This window comes from Anabrus simplex, chromosome 9 (genome assembly GCF_040414725.1).
Source record: "Anabrus simplex isolate iqAnaSimp1 chromosome 9, ASM4041472v1, whole genome shotgun sequence".
NCBI lineage: Eukaryota > Metazoa > Arthropoda > Insecta > Orthoptera > Tettigoniidae > Anabrus > Anabrus simplex.
The window spans coordinates 156942032-156958764 of record NC_090273.1 but is presented as its reverse complement, the minus strand read 5'-3'; the positions used below and the strand labels follow the sequence as shown (position 1 = coordinate 156958764).

Genomic DNA, 16733 nt, shown 5'->3' with positions numbered 1-16733 from the left:
ATAATCTAGAATATTATCGAATCCATAGTTTTCGTGGAAGCTGAAATAATTAGTGACACTCCGAATTTTTTAAAATTCATGTTCAGCCCCATTTGGGGTGTGGGTGAGGGGGAGTGAGATATAAAAATAATCGAAAACAGTGTCGAATCTACAGTTTTCTGGGTCACTGAGATGAATGGTGACAATCCAGATTTTATATCTCTTAGTGGCGGAGGGCGGGAGGGGGGCAGTCTCATTGACAGTTGAAATCCTGTACATGGTATCTATAGTGCGACGGCTAAATACATATAGTTATCACTTATTAATTTTTGGCAGGATCAAATAGTTCCCAGTCGATTCGAGCTTCCATAAGGACGAAGTTTTACTCGAAAATTAAATAATGTAAAACTTGAAATCAAACACATCTAAATCATTTTAAAACTACATAATAGATCATAACATATCAATCTGCAAGTCAAAAAGGAATTCTATAAAAATTCACATCACACATAACTAACTGGTATTGCAAATCTTAAAGGTAAATATTCAGAAACTATCCGGGCAACGCCGGGTACCACAGCTAGTCTATCTATATAAAATGAGAGTTTTGTCTGTACATTGCTCAGAATTTGAAAATAATGGTATTTCTGTATCGGTCATATCCATAGTAACAAGGAAAGGCACTTTTTACTTTTCCGTAATTTCTGTCTGTCTGTCTGTCTGTCTGTCTGTCTGTCTGTCTGTCTGTCTGTCTGTCTGTCTGTCTGTCTGTCTGTCTGTCTGTCTGTCTGTCTGTCTGTCTGTCTGTCTGTCTGTCTGTCTGTCTGTCTGTCTGTCTGTCTGTCTGTCTGTCTGTCTGTACACGCATCAATAGAAAAAGGCTGAGGAGAATTTAATGAAAACCGGTATGTGAAGTCGGGGGATGAGCCACTACAATCTAGGCTGTAAATCATTTTACTCACACTGAGTGAAATGGTAGTTTAGGGGAAGGCCTAAAATTTAATTTTTAAGTACATATGTTAATGGTCCTATCGAAATGTACTACATAACAGAAGTTATAGAGAATACAATTTCCGACCACTTATGTTTTATTCAATTTGACCGTACCGACTATGATAAGAGTGGTATTTCAGAGTCGGAAGAAAACTAAATGTGAAGGCCTAGGATATTGAAAGCGCATAACATTGATCAACAATAACATTACATTGACCATTGTTTGTGGTGATGTTCTTTGTCTCTTATGCTGCCGCTCAACTCCGATAGATGGGATCAGTGCTGCGTACCGAGTATAACAGCCTGGCTGAATACTGGCGGGAAATAGCTGGGAAGTTATAAAACTTTCTTCTTTAGCATGTCATTCCTCTGGTTCATACATTTTCTGATACCGTACTGCTGGTACGTAACTCACTGGTTCATCATAGTATTCTAGCTATTCGATCCCTACTCTGACGCGCTGTTTTGAATGAACAGTGTGCACTCTTAAGGCACTCTTAGTAGTAGTAGTAGTAGTAGTAGTAGTAGTAGTAGTAGTAGTATGACCTAGTCTAGAATTACAATTTAGGCATATTCCAAATTATAGCACCACAATTCACCATATAACTCAAAATTCAACCCTGAAACGACCCGTTTCTTAAAAAAGAGCTTCTTCCTTTCCACTTTTATTAAATTCTACATTAATTTTAATCAAAATTAGCAGTGAAGAGGGGGGTTCTCCTCTGGCGGCGGAAACGCCAGTGTAGTGAATTGAGATTTTCCGACTCAACGGGTACTCCTAGGAAACAGATTAGTAAGAGGGCATAGTTTTTGCCCTGGGACTCTCAACTATTCGACCCCCACCCCCCACCCGCGAAAAAAGACTAAGAGTGTTCACGTATCACGGCTGTCCACGGCCTGTTCATTCCAGATCTGGAACTTTGGACTGTTAGATCGGCAGCGTAGTACTGTTCGTTAAAAGTGAGAAAATGTGTGGTTTTTCATTTGATCGAGTATTTCATGTGAAATCATTGCTTTTACTCGCGCCATTCCTACTGACGTTACTGTAATGACCAATGATAATTTCAGTTGGGAAAACCACTAAGACAGTCTTTCTGAGGATGTAAAAAGGCAGGTGGAGAGTGAGTGTCTGCCATTATAATGCAATTCCCCAACCTGATTATGACTGATGGTAGGCAAGCGGGCCTACCATTATAATTAAAATTCCCTAACGCAGTCTTCATATGATAAAAGACGTTTGGTGGTTTCTCCGTCGCGTTACTAGGGTAACGTTAAGAGCAGGGCCTCTCAAACGCCCAAAATCTCACGCGTGCAAATCAAGGTGCAAGAGCTCCGTGCCCTGTACATCGGTTCCACTCGGCTCGGCTCGAACCAACGCTTCGTCTCTGGGCTACTCGGCAAAGCTCGGCTCAACTCGGCTCGGATTTGGAGCGCTACGGAGCAAGTGAGGAAGAGGGAGACAGGGGGAGCGAGCGAGACAGGCGTGGGGAAAGAGAGAGACAGCGCTATTGCTCCAAGTCAAGGAGTGGGGTCTGCACTCTGGGCAACCAAACGAAGTCGTCTTTTGCACCGTGCACAGTGCATGCACCAGACGCATGCACCCTGAGAGGCCCTGGTTAAGAGCTATGCAATTTAATACAGTCTTGCTCACAACGTGTACTCTACCTAGCCTACAATTCTGTATACAATGTAGAATTCCGTAGCGAAGCACGGGTACATCAGCTAGTACGATATAATTCACCTTCTGAAATTGTGACCCTTTACAGGTCTCCTGGTATCGATCTAAGGCCGTCGATTCCACACAGTATCAAACCCGTGTTAGGTGGACCTTGAGATGCCGTTGGAAACCCTATTCCGACCTCATTTTAGTATAAATTGGGAGGACTACGTCACCTATCGGATCATAGAACATACAACGCTGATGACATGTGGATATTCAATACAGTATTACAGTGAGGGAGAATTCTTACGTGAATATTACGAGCATTGACCCACCGCTCAGGCCTGACATTCCTTTCCCTTTCGAGGGCCATAAATCTCTCTCTAAGAAGCAGCCTGCACACGTCAGCTGGAAGAAGACTCTCACTTCACCCCAGACATACGGCCGTAACTCTCTTTCAATTCCCTCGCCTTTATCCAGGCAAATAATCATTCCTGGCTGATTTCAAAATAATATCTCTTATCAATATTTCGACCACATTCAGTCTTATTCACCAAATCACTATGACTATTATTTTTCACTTTTTCATCTTGAACACTTTCACACACATATCGTTTCACCCTTCACTTTACACACGTGTATCCCATACCCACGTTATATACGCCTTAAGATGATTCTAATTCGACAGGTAATTTAATTCGCATTTACTCGCGTAACTATATAAATCATGATTGCACCTCAAGCCATTATCTCCTTCTTCCAGGTATCAGCATTCTTAAGATCTAAAGGGAAATAGCTGGACACATGCATTACGTCGTGAAACATTGAAATAATATACGTTTGGAAATTTATGAAGGTCCATCTCAAACTGTGAATGAATTATGAAGTCTGCTGAAGTATGAATTCCACCCTTAAAAATGCTCCACTCAAGCACGAACACTATGGGAGCATTACATACTAATTCATGCAAAATAAATTTCCAGAATAAATTCGTGATTATCCAGAATCACAGATGAAGCCCATAAAATCACTAAAAAAAAAAAAACTTTACCCCACTGAAACACGCATATTGCATCACCTATAAATTATTAAATTGCATGCAGGAAATATATATATTTGTACATAGTTAAGTTTTATGCGACCCTCATGATTCTCATGCATAGAAATATGATGGATTTGTACTTATAATTGCTGCGTGTAGCCGTACAGTCATCTGAGGGTACACCTATGGGTTTAAGCCTCCATCACTGACGCCTCGTTTGCTGAGAGTCCTGGGTTTATCTTCATCGGAGTCAAGTCCATGATATCTTTATCTGCAGTCACCTCGGTCGGAAGTTCTTGATGATCCCTAGATGAAATATTGCAGGCACAATAGCGCGTTCTGGTCGTCTCCAATCCACCACTGCAGGTACAAGGGCGCGCTCTGGTAGAGTAGACTCCGGGTTTCGACGAGCACTCAAATACGTATGAACAAATGGGAAACAGGTTATTCAGGTACTGTTTAAATGCCTTCAGATAACATAATATGGCTAGACCCACCCATGAGCTCGAATGGATTAGCCGAGTAGCGGTTGCAGTCCTTGGAGATCACTACTCGATTCCCTTTTTATCGTAACCTGACACGATACTGACTTCTATTATTCGTATGTGAGCATCACTGGTTCAATTAAACATCACTTCCTGGCTAATCTAACACTTTCTACTGGTTAGAATGTCATCTCCTACTACTGCGCAGGCGTTAATTATGGCAAATAATTATTTGTAGAATATAGTCACTAACTCACCTTGACGATCATTGGAACTCTCACCCGTTCTCTGGCTATTATTCGTGTGAGCCGATACTAACTTTACTAGTTTTCATCCCCTTAATAGATATTGGGATTAGAAGCGACTGTATTCATACGCCACAATTATTCCTTTTATGCAATGTTATACTATATCGGTCTGACTTGGAACAGACCTCTTGTCTAACACAGAGTATTAGTTGAGCAACACTGAAGTCTTATCAACGAATGAGTAAAGAATGGGATACACAGGACTAGTCGCCGGCTGGAGGGAGGGTAACTCACTCCGTCAGCAATGATCTTTCAGACTCGTGAGAATATTCATTTTGTAGAATATATCTTCTTTCTACTGATCTAATTTCATGTCAATCGTATCGCTGAATCTCTAGTAATCCTACAAGCTACCTCTTAGGAACTGGGGCGCGCGCCAGTATAAGCTGGGGACGCCCTTCTTTCCGTCATGATATGAGTTCCCGACATCTGGTTCCCATTATGACATCTGTCTAATGTACGTCATTACCAATACGTACATTAAGTAGTACGTCTTCTGACAACATTAAATAGTGTAAATTATATTGATTTTATTCCTAAATTTCTAAAGCTTGTATCAACATTTTATTATTATTATTATTATTATTATTATTATTATTATTATTATTATTATTATTATTATTATTATTATTATTATTATTGCAACCGTGTTTTGGTGGATCGCAGAGAGGTGAAAGAAGGTGCTGGGTTTGAATGGGTCTAACTACGATATCAAAATTTGAATTAAACCTTTAACAAAGGTTATATTTCTTTCAATAAAAAACAAACTTAACAAATTTCCACTAGGTGAAATAACCATGAAATATCAGGTACAATGCCAATCTTGAAACAAGACTAGGAAAATCCAAGATTAGTGAAATTTTACAGTTTGCAATTTCAGAGATACCGGATCCAGTTTACAAAACTTGCGAAATCTCAATGTTTAGACAAGGACAGAAATATCCCAATTTAAGATCACTAGCTCCAAAAGATACAATTTTAAGCCTTCTAGAGGCACCTCTCACTATAACAAAACTAGAAAAGAGCTTACATGCTCTCCATTTCTTACAGCCTCCTCAAGGCAACATTACACAAAACGTTAAGATTTCTGGCCTCTCCAAGCACAATTCATAATGTAAATAGTTTTACACAGGGGTATCTTGTACCCAACCTACTGAGCCTTCGTGGAAAAGGAATAACAGGTTAAATGACTGGCCCGAACACAAACTGAGTGGAAGCGTACACTTGCGCTCTTAGATAATAAAGTAATAAAAACCTAACAGGGCTCTCGGCCCGATGATACAGGGGCTAATCCCAAACTACTGAGGTGACTCGAATGAAAATAAATTTAATGCATTACAGGAAAGAAAACGGTTACGAAATCGTAGTCCCCTCAAACCAAGATGAAGGGGAGCTCGAGAGGGTAATTCACTCTCTATCCCCGATTTACAGTTAACGACTTTATGAAATTTTACAATGAAACGAAGAAGTTTACATTAAAACGGTTACATAGTTAGAAAATCGGACCTTCCCTTCGGATAAATTTGCGGAGACAGCAAGAAAGATAAATTTTAGGTGGCCATTACCTGGCTGATGTTCTGCCTGCCGAAGAATGAGGCGTCCCGCCTCCTGCCTTAACAGTGGTGGTGGTGGTGATTAATGTTTTAAGAGGAAGTACAACTGGGCAACCATCCTCTATCTAACACTAATCAGAGAGAAAAAATGGAAGGGGTCCGACCCTTCGAAAAATGAAGGTATCGGCCAAAGGAAGACAAGGGCCGTGATGGGCATGAAAATGAAAGACTCCCTAGCCCTCGCAAACCTAATAGCGTCGGGGTCGGAAAAGAACAAGAGTTGACCAAGGGTGGTCGGATAGGATAGATGAAGGTGAGGAACCTGGCACAAGTAAGTGGAAGCAATGCCAGGACTCAGCTGAGGGCCGCGTGGTCGCCAACCCACGCTCCAAAGTTCAGAGCCCCTGGGGCCTCCTGCCTTAACACACACATTCAGAAAGACGACGACCAATGAGACAAGGTAGCCAGCAAAGTCTCAGCTTCGAGAGGATTCTGGACTAATCCGGACACACCCTCTCAATTTTTATTGGACAATTCAAAAAGCGACAAGAAGCCTGATATAGGCTGAAAAATAATTACAGAAAATTACAATTGGCCAGATTTAAAACTGGCGGAAAGGAAAAGAAATGTTGCCAACCCGTAAAAATTAACATAGATTCTGTTAGGAAAACCTAGAAACAAAAAACTTCTTTAAATTATAAGTTCTTCCACCTTGCACCAGAGTGCATGACCAGAGTTTCTGAAATGACATCTATGGAGGAAAGTATAAACTTCTTGAAGTAAACAAACACAAGACAATACAATCCAGTCAATTTAGGCAACTTCACAAAAATACAATTAGGTACTTAATACTTCAGTAGTGACATCTTCTGAATTAAAGTTCCAACTTCATGTAGTAGGAGTTTCGCGTTTGGTTAGATAGATAGAGTTCTTTAAGGCGCATCTTTTGAATGTGCGGAGTTGAGGTGTACCTCCCGGTACAATTATTATTATTATTATTATTATTATTATTATTATTATTATTATTATTATTATTATTATTATTATTATTATTATTGTACCGGGAGGTACACCTCATCCCCGTGCATTTAAATGAAGTGCCTTGCAGAACGCTATCTATCATATAAAAATTGAAACATCTAGTACAAGAACTTGGGACTACTAAAGTGATAGAGTAATATGTTATTTTAAAGTTTCCTAAACTGACTGGGTTTCTTTGTTTTGTTTTGGCGTATCACTGGTTGCAACAACTATTTCAAGAAATTTGGACTTTTCTCCATAGATGCCTCTATTAAAGAACTGATGGCATGCACTCTGGTGCAAGGTGGAATAACTAGAGATTTAAAGAAATTTTGTGTTTATATGTTTTCTCAACTGAATTGACCTTCCTTATTTTTGATACTTCTAGGTTTGCAACACTTCCTTCTTATTCCGCCAGCTTTGGAGTCTGGCCAATCACAAATTTTCTGTATTTATTTTTCAGCCAATCATAGGCTTCTTGAAACTTTTTGTTTATTCAATAAAATGAGAGGATGTGTCCGGATTTAGTCCAGAGGCTTCTTGAAACTTCCTCTGGGGTATAAAAGCTGTCGATTTTTCCAGTTAACTTGTCTTACTGATCGTCGCATTATTGTGTGTGTGTGTGTGTGTGTGTGTGTGTGTGTGTGTGTGTGTGTGTGTGTGTGTGTGTGTGTGTGTGTGTGTGTGTGTGTGTGTGTGTGTGTGTGTTAAGAGAGGAGACGAGGGTCCTCATTCTTCGGCAGGCAGACCATCAGCCCAGGTAATGGCCACCAGTTTTCTATCTCTGTAGTTATCTCCGCAAGCTGAACTCGAGGGGAAGGTTCCAATCTTGAACTATGTAACAGTCAATTTCCTAAAATTTAAAGTTTCTTCCTTCTCATGTAAAATTTCATATACTGTAAGTCCTAAGGACTTAAACTGTAAATCGAGGATAGAGAGTACGTTACCCTCTCTAATTCCCCTTCAATTAATCTTGAGGTGACTAAGATTTTGTAACTGCTTTTCTGTTGTAAATTGTAAATTAACTTGTCCATCTAGTCACCTCATTAGCTTGGGGTTAGCCTCTGCATCATCGGACCACAAGCCCAAGTAGAGTTTTAATTTCTGATTTCCAGGAGCGCAAGTGTACGCCTCCATACATTTTTGTGTTTGGGCCAGTAATTGAACCTGTTCTGTTTCACGAAGGCCCGGTAGTATGGGTACTAGGTACCCCTGTGTAAACTTTAAAAGTAATTAATATGGTATTGCAATTGCAGGTTGTGACTAGAGAGGCCTGAAGGTGTAACTTTATTGAGCAGAGACGCTCTTGTAATAGTTAGTGGTTGCCTTGAGTAGGCCGTAAGAGTTCGGGAGCGCAGTCTCCTTGGTAGAAGTTGTAGAGCATGTAAGCTCTTTTCTTGTAATGTAATAGATATTGGTGTAACATTGAGTGGTGCCTTGGAAAGGCCGTAACTTGTAACTGTTGGAGTAAAGTGCTCTTGAAACTTGTGTTTTGGGAGATATCTCTCCTTGTCTAACTAACCGCAACATTAGCGACGTTGAGACCTCTGTAAATTATGAGCTTGATGCTCAAGATTGTAAATTACTAATTCTTGGTTTTTCTGTTTTGTACCAAAATAGCTCTGTACCTGAAAGCTTGTTCTTTCACCAAGTGAAGAGTTTTGTTAAAATTTAAGGTCTGAAAAGAAAAATAACCTTTATTTTAAAGTTTTAAATCAATCTTTGACTCTCGAAGATAGCCCCATTCCCACCAGCACCTTCTTTCACCTCTGTGATCCACGAAAACTCGGTAACAATTATTATTATTATTATTATTATTATTATTATTATTATTATTATTGTTGTTGTTGTTGTTGTTGTTGTTGTTGTTACGGAGCTACCCGTGGACCAGCAGAGGTGAAAGAAGGTGCCGGGATGAATGGGTCTAACTACAAAGTCAAAGTTAATTTAAAATTTTAACTAAGGTTATATTTTCGAAGAACAAAACTTTAACAACTTTTCACTTAGTGAGATAACAATGACATAGCAATTTAGAAACAAGACTTAGAAAGATCCAAGATTCCAGAACTTCAACATTCTTGGGCTACAAGCCCCAAGTATTACAATTTTTGAGTTCCCAGCTCAATTTTTACAGGCGAGCCCAAATTTGTTCAAAGGGCAGAAAGCCCCTAATACCTGGAGCACTTGCTCCCAACTTCAAATATCGAGCCTCCCAGAGGCACTTTTACAACACTTGAAAAGAGCTGACACGCTCTCAGTTTTTCAAGCCTATTCAAGGCAATCTCAGAAAACTTACAATTACTTGCCACCAAGGCACAACTTGCAAAAAATGAAACAGGAGTATCTTGTACCCAACCTACTGGGCCTTCATGGAACACGAATAATGGTTTAAGTAAATGGCCCTACACACAAATAAAATGGATGCGAGTACTTGCACTCCTAGAACAGATTTCTTAAAACTTAAGGGGCACTAGGCCGATGACACAGGGGCAATTCCCAAACTACTGAGGTGACTCGTATAAGAAAAAAATTAAGACTTAACGGAAGGAAGAAAACCAGTTACAAAACGCAGTCACCTCAAACCTGCATGAAGGAGAGCTCGAGAGGGTGCATCACTCCCTATCCCAGATTTACAGTTAAAGATTTATGAAAAGTTTACATGAGCCGAAAGGAGATTTACAATTTAAAGAAGTTGGTTACATAGTTAAAGTTTCGAACCTTTCCCTCGGGTTAAACTGCGGAGCTAGCAAAAAGTGAAGATGTTACGTGGCCATACCTTGTCGGAGTACTGCTGTCTGATGAAAGAGGCACCTCCCGCCTCCTGTTTGACACACACACACACACACACTTAGTTAGATGTTGATTAAATGGCCAAGAGACGTGAAAATCCGCAGTTTATAAACCCTCGGGGAAAGTTCGAGACCTTTCATGAATAATCAAGACACACCCACAGAATTTTATTGGTTACATTCAAAAGTTACACTCAAAGTCGAAGAAGAAATACGGGATTGGTAGGAAATTACTTACAAAAATTTGTGATTGGCTAACTTCAAAACTGGCGGAAAGAAAAGATAAATATTGCCAACCCAAAAATGAATGAATGATATTTAGTAAAGAAAAACTTATGAATACAAAATTTCTTCAAAATGTTCCTTCACTTCGCACCAGGGTGCACGATCGTAGTTTGTTAGCAGTGACATCTATGAGAGAATGTCCAAGCTTCTTGATCAATTGGAAACAAAACAAGTAGAAATTCACACAGTTCTGGAAACTTCACAATAACAAAATTACGTCCAATTACTGTAGTGACATCTTCTAAGTAAAGGTTTTAGTAGGTCCAGCTTTCAATTTCACTGTTTCTCCTATAGAGGAGTTCTTGTTTTTAGGAGCAAGTTTTAAATGTGCGGCGTAAAGGTGTACCTCCCGGTACAATTATTATTATTATTATTATTATTATTATTATTATTATTATTATTATTATTATTATTCAGACACGAACATAGTGAGTTGGTATCCCTGAATATACAGGGAAATCGCTGAGAATTTCCAGTTCTCAAGTTAAAATCCCGTAAAACAAACTCCACCTTTTGACCCAGTCGTTCATTGCGCGTGGCGTGCTCCATCTCACTCGGTAAATAGAGAGCGTGATTTCAAGGTTTCGTTGTACTGAGCTCTCTCTCCGTCTATGCGCATAATTAGAACTTCGCCCTCTGTGCTAGCGCAGCGCCGCTCGTATCCCGGACCGGGCAAAATATGCTCATTACGACCAAATATGTCGTAGAATGACGCGGAAAACGGCATATATTACTTGTTGGACCTCATGACATAACTATAGGCTGGTATTGAACGGTTATTTTACTTCAATAAGACTGTATTTTGCTCAGTATATTAATTATCCGTTGCAACTAAGACAATTGTATGGGTCTTCAATGAATCAATGCCAACGGCCGTAGCCGTGTTGAAACACCGGATCCCATGAGATCTCCGAAGTTAAGCAACATTGGGCGTGGTCAGAAGCTGGATGGGTTGCCACGCGCTGTTGGTGGTGGGTAAGGGAATGGAGGAGCGGAAAGGAACTGGCCACCCTACCGCACGTAAACTCCGGCTCAGGAACACCTCTGCGGAGGTTCGGACCTGCCTTCGGGCAGAATAACCCTTACCTTGCCTTAATGAATCAAAACTCTCACGAGGATTATATCATATGTATAAACTAATTATGGTAGAATCGTTTTGTGCACCTTACCTACTGTTGAGCAGCGATGACAGTTACTCATAATATTTGTTCAGTCGTTACCGAGACAGCGGAGAATGGGGACGTGTCAGTGGAAACGAGGATTACGGCGTAGCAGGATGTTGGCAAGGAGCAAGGTGGTGCTGGAGGAAGTGTGGAGTGGAAGGAGGGAGAGACAAAAGCAGCACTAAGCGGCTGCTAGAAATCATGTTGTGTGCGGTGGTGATAGAAACGTTGTTGGTGGTAGGAGGAGTAGAGAAGAACCCAGGTCGCAATTCGGGACCATTTGGGTGGGAGTATGTATGTTCAGTCCGTCAGCGATGCCGCTGGTGTGATCCTCAACAGCTCTGCCATCAGCTGTCATAGATGGCTTAGGCATCACTGAAGAGGCGTACTAGGGGAATGAGGAGTGAGGTAGTTTCCCGTTACTTTTCTCACCGAGCCAGAGTTGCTATTACATATCAGTTTGCCAAGTACACTGAAATGCATACACCAACCGACCCTATGAGCAACATTTTCACACCATTCATAGCAGGGACTAGCTGCATAAGGATTGGCATTACTAGCATCGCTCATACCTCAGTCACTTTCATATTGTCAAAGCCAAGGATAAGTCAGAGACAGATCTATGAAAGGAACAAAATTGCTCTAGCCTATACCGGAAGACATAGTGCACTGTAAACACTAGGTCCTGTCGGCAAAATTTGGGTGGCAGGAGTTGTAAGAAATAAAGAGGGTGGTGAAGGAAGCAAGTAAGGGTGAAGAAATTAAAGAAATGCTGCAGGAACACCGATCCACACGAATAAGAGAGATGAAGGACCATAAAAAACGTTTAAAAGAAGAAATGTGTGGTGTTAATGATAAGATAGCGGACTTAGAATAAGAAGTGGGAAGTTTGACAGATAAGGTGGGTGCACTGGAATAGGAATTGGCAGAAATAAGGAAAGGAACAACGCTGGAGATGCGGGAGTCAACAAGGAAGAATGTTTTTGTGTATGGGGTATCAGAGGATAAAAGAGTCGAAAGTGGAGTTAGTGCTGAAAGTGGTTCATATAATAGCAAATAAGATGAAAATGAACTTCTCCGAAGTGGACATTGATGATTTTTACAGAGTAGGAAGAAACAATGGGAATAGGCCGGTGAAAATGAGACAGATTTCAACCCTGCTGGCGGACATATTAATAAGAAATGCAGTGAATCTGAAAGGCACAAGCTTATATTTGAAGGCAGAGATAGACAAGGGAGAGAAGAAGCAGATGGAAATTTTAAAGCGACATATGTGGAAGGCAAGAGCACAAGGCCTGCGAGCAAAGATAGTAGGGAAGTGTTTGGTTACAGCAGACAGGAATTGGTCGCGAACCTGGACCCCGGAAGGAATGCTGAAGCTGGAAATGGTCGGAAAAGAGAGGAGTTGCAGGGACGGAGCACATGATGTCATCAGTGGACATAGAGGAGACAGAAGAGACGGCAGTGTCATCTGCCGGTGAACGCATACACTCTGGTGAGTCAAAGCAGTTCCGGTGTTAATGAAACAAGTAAAGAGACACAAGCGGACCAGAGTGAGGAGAGAATAGGAGGTGAAGTGGAAGGAAGAGACATAATTAGACTGGTAAGTGATCCAGCCTCCCCTACGAAGGGGAATACAGATAGGAGTGTGGAGGAGAGACAGGCGTTAAATAAGGGAAGATCGATAAGTCTGAAAGATTTATGGGGGTAGAAAGGATTCCGGCTCGGAGAAGGGGAAAGAGGGAGGGGACAAGAAAAACAAGGAAGATGGGAGGGCTGAGGAGAACTCACAAGTAAGGCAGAGAAGTAGGCAGGCAGTGGAGAAACACATAAGCAGGGAGGGGGAGGAGAAAATAAATAACTATATATGTCGATAGGGTTGCTGAACATCAAGGGGTTAGTGGGGAAGTTGGGGAACATAGAAATTGTGGAATTAGTAAAAAAATTCATATGATTGCCCTAATGGAGTCTTGGTTAGGGTAAAGAGTAGAAATTGCATGGTATGGATATAGAGTAGTAAATGTGATAAGGAAAAAATAGGAAAGATGGGGACGAACTCAGGGGAATACTAGTTTTAATAAGAAACGAGGTGGCTGAGAGAGTAGAGAGAATCCAGAGTGAGGTATACGGGGTGGTATGGTTAAGATTAAACATGGGAAAAGGGGATTATGAGGCAATTTGTTTGGCCCTCCTTTACAATCATCCAAAAGATACAGATATGCGAACAAATAATTTTTGAGTAATTGATTGAGGAAATAAATACGCTTAAAGGGTTGTATGAAGAAGATGGCATGATTTTAGTGGATGATTGGAGTGCAAGAGTTAGCAATAGAGTGCCAGACTATGGGAGAGATGATACGAAAGTTAGGGGTTGCCGAAGGAGAAGTAAAGATAAAGGTTTAAATAGCTATGGGGAAAGGCTGTTGGAGTTATGTGCACTAGAAAATGTATATATTTTAAACGGGTGGATGAAGGGAGATTGTAACGGGGAATTGACATTTATTACAACGAGTGGGGGGAGTGTAGTGGATATAGGAATAAGCTCCGAGATAGCCTTAAGGAGAAAGATAAGTTTTGAAGTGTTAAGAGTGTGGGATGACAGAACATATGCTAATAAAGATAAAAATCGGAAGAACGTTAGAAGAAGAGAAGGGAGGAGTGATAAAAAAAGAGTGGGGCATAAGGCTGAGGGTAGAATTTTAATTGGAATGAGACAACGAGAAAGAAACTGAGGTTGGAACTTAAGGAGAGGGGAGAACTATTAAGGGTGGGAATTGAAGGCGCGTTGGAAGGAAATGACATAGATGGCGTGTTAGAGTTAATAGAACTTCCAGTGCGGGCGGTGGGGAGGAGAGTTAAGATAAGGTGTAAAAAAGTATAGAGGGACTGGGTGATTTGACGAGGAATGTAGCAGCAAAAGAGAGGTTGTATTGAGAGCTCTAGCAGAGTTTAGGAAGGTAGGGAAACAAGGGAAGAGAGAAAAATATTGTAAATTAAGAAGAGAATACAAGGATGTGTTGAGTGAGAAAAAAATGAGGGTGGGAGGAGGCGGAAGCAGAAAGAAAGAATAAATAGATACTGTAGGGAAAATAGAATAGAGAAGATATGAGAACCTATAAATAAGATAAGGAGACCGAGACCAATGGAGAAGGGGAAAAGCATGAGGGAGGAAGATTGGGTGGAATATTTTAAGAGGCTTTTAGGAGGGGAGGATAACTGGTGTAGATAAATTGGGAAGACATGTATATATGAAGAGAATTAGAAGTAGGAAATCAGATATTAGACGAGGAGATTACAGAGCAGGAGGTAATTAGGGTATTAAATAATGCAAGGCCTAAGGCAGTGGGGGCTGTGAATGGCATTACTAACAGTGTGTGGAGGGGAGCAGGACCCAATGAAGTGATGTTGAGGGGAATGGTAAAATTCATTAACAGGACGTTTGAAAATGCTGAATATCCGAGTGAATGGAGAAAAGGGGTATTATGCCCAATTTGTAAAAAATAGAGGGGTTAGAAGCGATCCGAATAATTATAGAGGGATAACACTGCTAGACGCCTTGTCTAAGAAGTACACAGGGATCTTGGCTAGTAGGATAAAGAATTGGGCGGAGCAGTATGGGAGAATATCGGAGTTTCAGAACGGAATCAGTAAAGGAAGAAATACGGTCGATAATGTGTGGATACTGGATACATTGATTACGAAATGTGTGAAGATAGCAGGGCGCAAATTATACGTAGTGGTGGTAGATTTGAAAAAAGCTTTTGATACAGTGAGCAGGGAGGCGCTATTTACGAGACTAAGGGAGATAGCGTTATCGAAGAAAATGAGAGGGGCAACTGAAATAATTTATGAGAAGATATTCGTGATGATCAAAGTACAGGGAGGAGGGTTGAGTAATTGTATTGAGTCGAAGATAGGTGTGAAACAAGGATGTAAGCTGTCCCCGATATTATTTATATTATTTATAAATAATATATTAGAGAGCCATGGAGGAGAGAGATGGTAATATCCATGGACAGGGAAGAAAGGAGTTCCGGGTTTGCTATTCGCAGATGATTTATTGATCCTAACACTGACGGTAAGAGGTTTGCAAAGATGGTTAGATGAGGTAGTAGATTATAGAGTAAACGTGAGAAAGACACAGATAATGGTATGTAAGAAAAGGAGAGAAAGGAAGGAAAAGAACACTTGGACGGTAAATCGTGAGGAAATTATACCAGTAGAAAAACAGAATATTTTTTTGCTATTTGCTTTACGTCACACCAACACAGATAGGTCTTATGTCGACGATGGGATAGGAAAGGCCTAGAAAGTTGAAGGAAGCGGCCGTTTCCTTAATTAAGGTACAGCTCCGGCATTGTCTTGTGTGAAAATGGGAAACCACGGAAAACCATCTGCAGGGCTGCCGACAGTGGGACTCGAACCCTCTCTCTCCAACAGAATATTTAGGAGTAACAATAAGTAATAAGGGGACGTGGAAAGAACAGTGTAGGGGGCCAAATTAAAGGGAAAAGGAGCGCTTGCTATTTGGGGTGGAAGTATGGGGACTGGGGGTAGAATTAAACCAAGTAGTGGCGAAATTCAGTAAGATTATGATGGGACTACCAAACCGCACGGCAAATGCGGGGGCTAGATTCGTTTGTAAAGAGTCTATGGAGGTAGAAATGGTAAAGAGGGTGATAAAGTATTGGATAAGATTGAAGGGAGGGAAGAGAGAGGAATTAATACAGGAAGCTTATAGATTTCAGAAAAGAATGAAGAATGAAGGATATTGGGTGAATAAGTGGAAGAAAAGGTTGCAAAAAGTAGGCTCTGGGGGTATGGGAGTGTTACGTGGGGGGAGAGAAAAGAATGGATTTGGAAAAGGATGAAGGGGAGAATATTAGATACAGAGAGGCAGAGTCTAATAATGGAATGTCAGTGTTAAACAAACTGACAGAAGTAAGTAACCCAGAAACAGCTTTTGAGGAGAGAAGAGCAAAGAGAGGCTTGTATTTGTGGTTGTTGGGTGTACCGAAAAATGGAGGGGGGTAGGAAGAGTAAATAAGGATAGGTGTGTAGGGGAGGGGTGGTCGGATTTACATGTATTCAACCACTGCGAAGCTTTGGATGAAGTGAAAAGGAAATTGCTTAATACGAAGGAAGGGGAGAAGTTACATAAAGTTTATAAGATGAAATCATGGTTGTGAAGATAGTGGGAGAGAGTAACATATATTTCAAAAATTTAAACGTAGTTAAGAGCAAGATTTATAAAGAAATTGAATGAATAAAAGGAGATAAGGGAGATGAAAGGTGAAAGAGATAGGTGTAATTGATTGAGTTATGAAATATTATAGAACTGATGTGAAATTAAAAACTGAAAGTTTGTAAGAGTAGTAATATGATAAAGGCAATAGTATGAAAATGAAGGGAGAGACAGTGTGGGAAGAAGGAGTGATCATAGTACGAGATTTGAA

General features: G+C 40.6%; 1 protein-coding gene across 1 annotated transcript in view; it reads right to left on the bottom strand.

The window, feature by feature from the left end:
• LOC136881015 (solute carrier family 22 member 1) overlaps positions 1-16733 on the bottom strand; it is a 223408-nt gene that overhangs the window by 45296 nt on the left and 161379 nt on the right. The gene's annotated exons all lie outside the window — the stretch shown is intronic.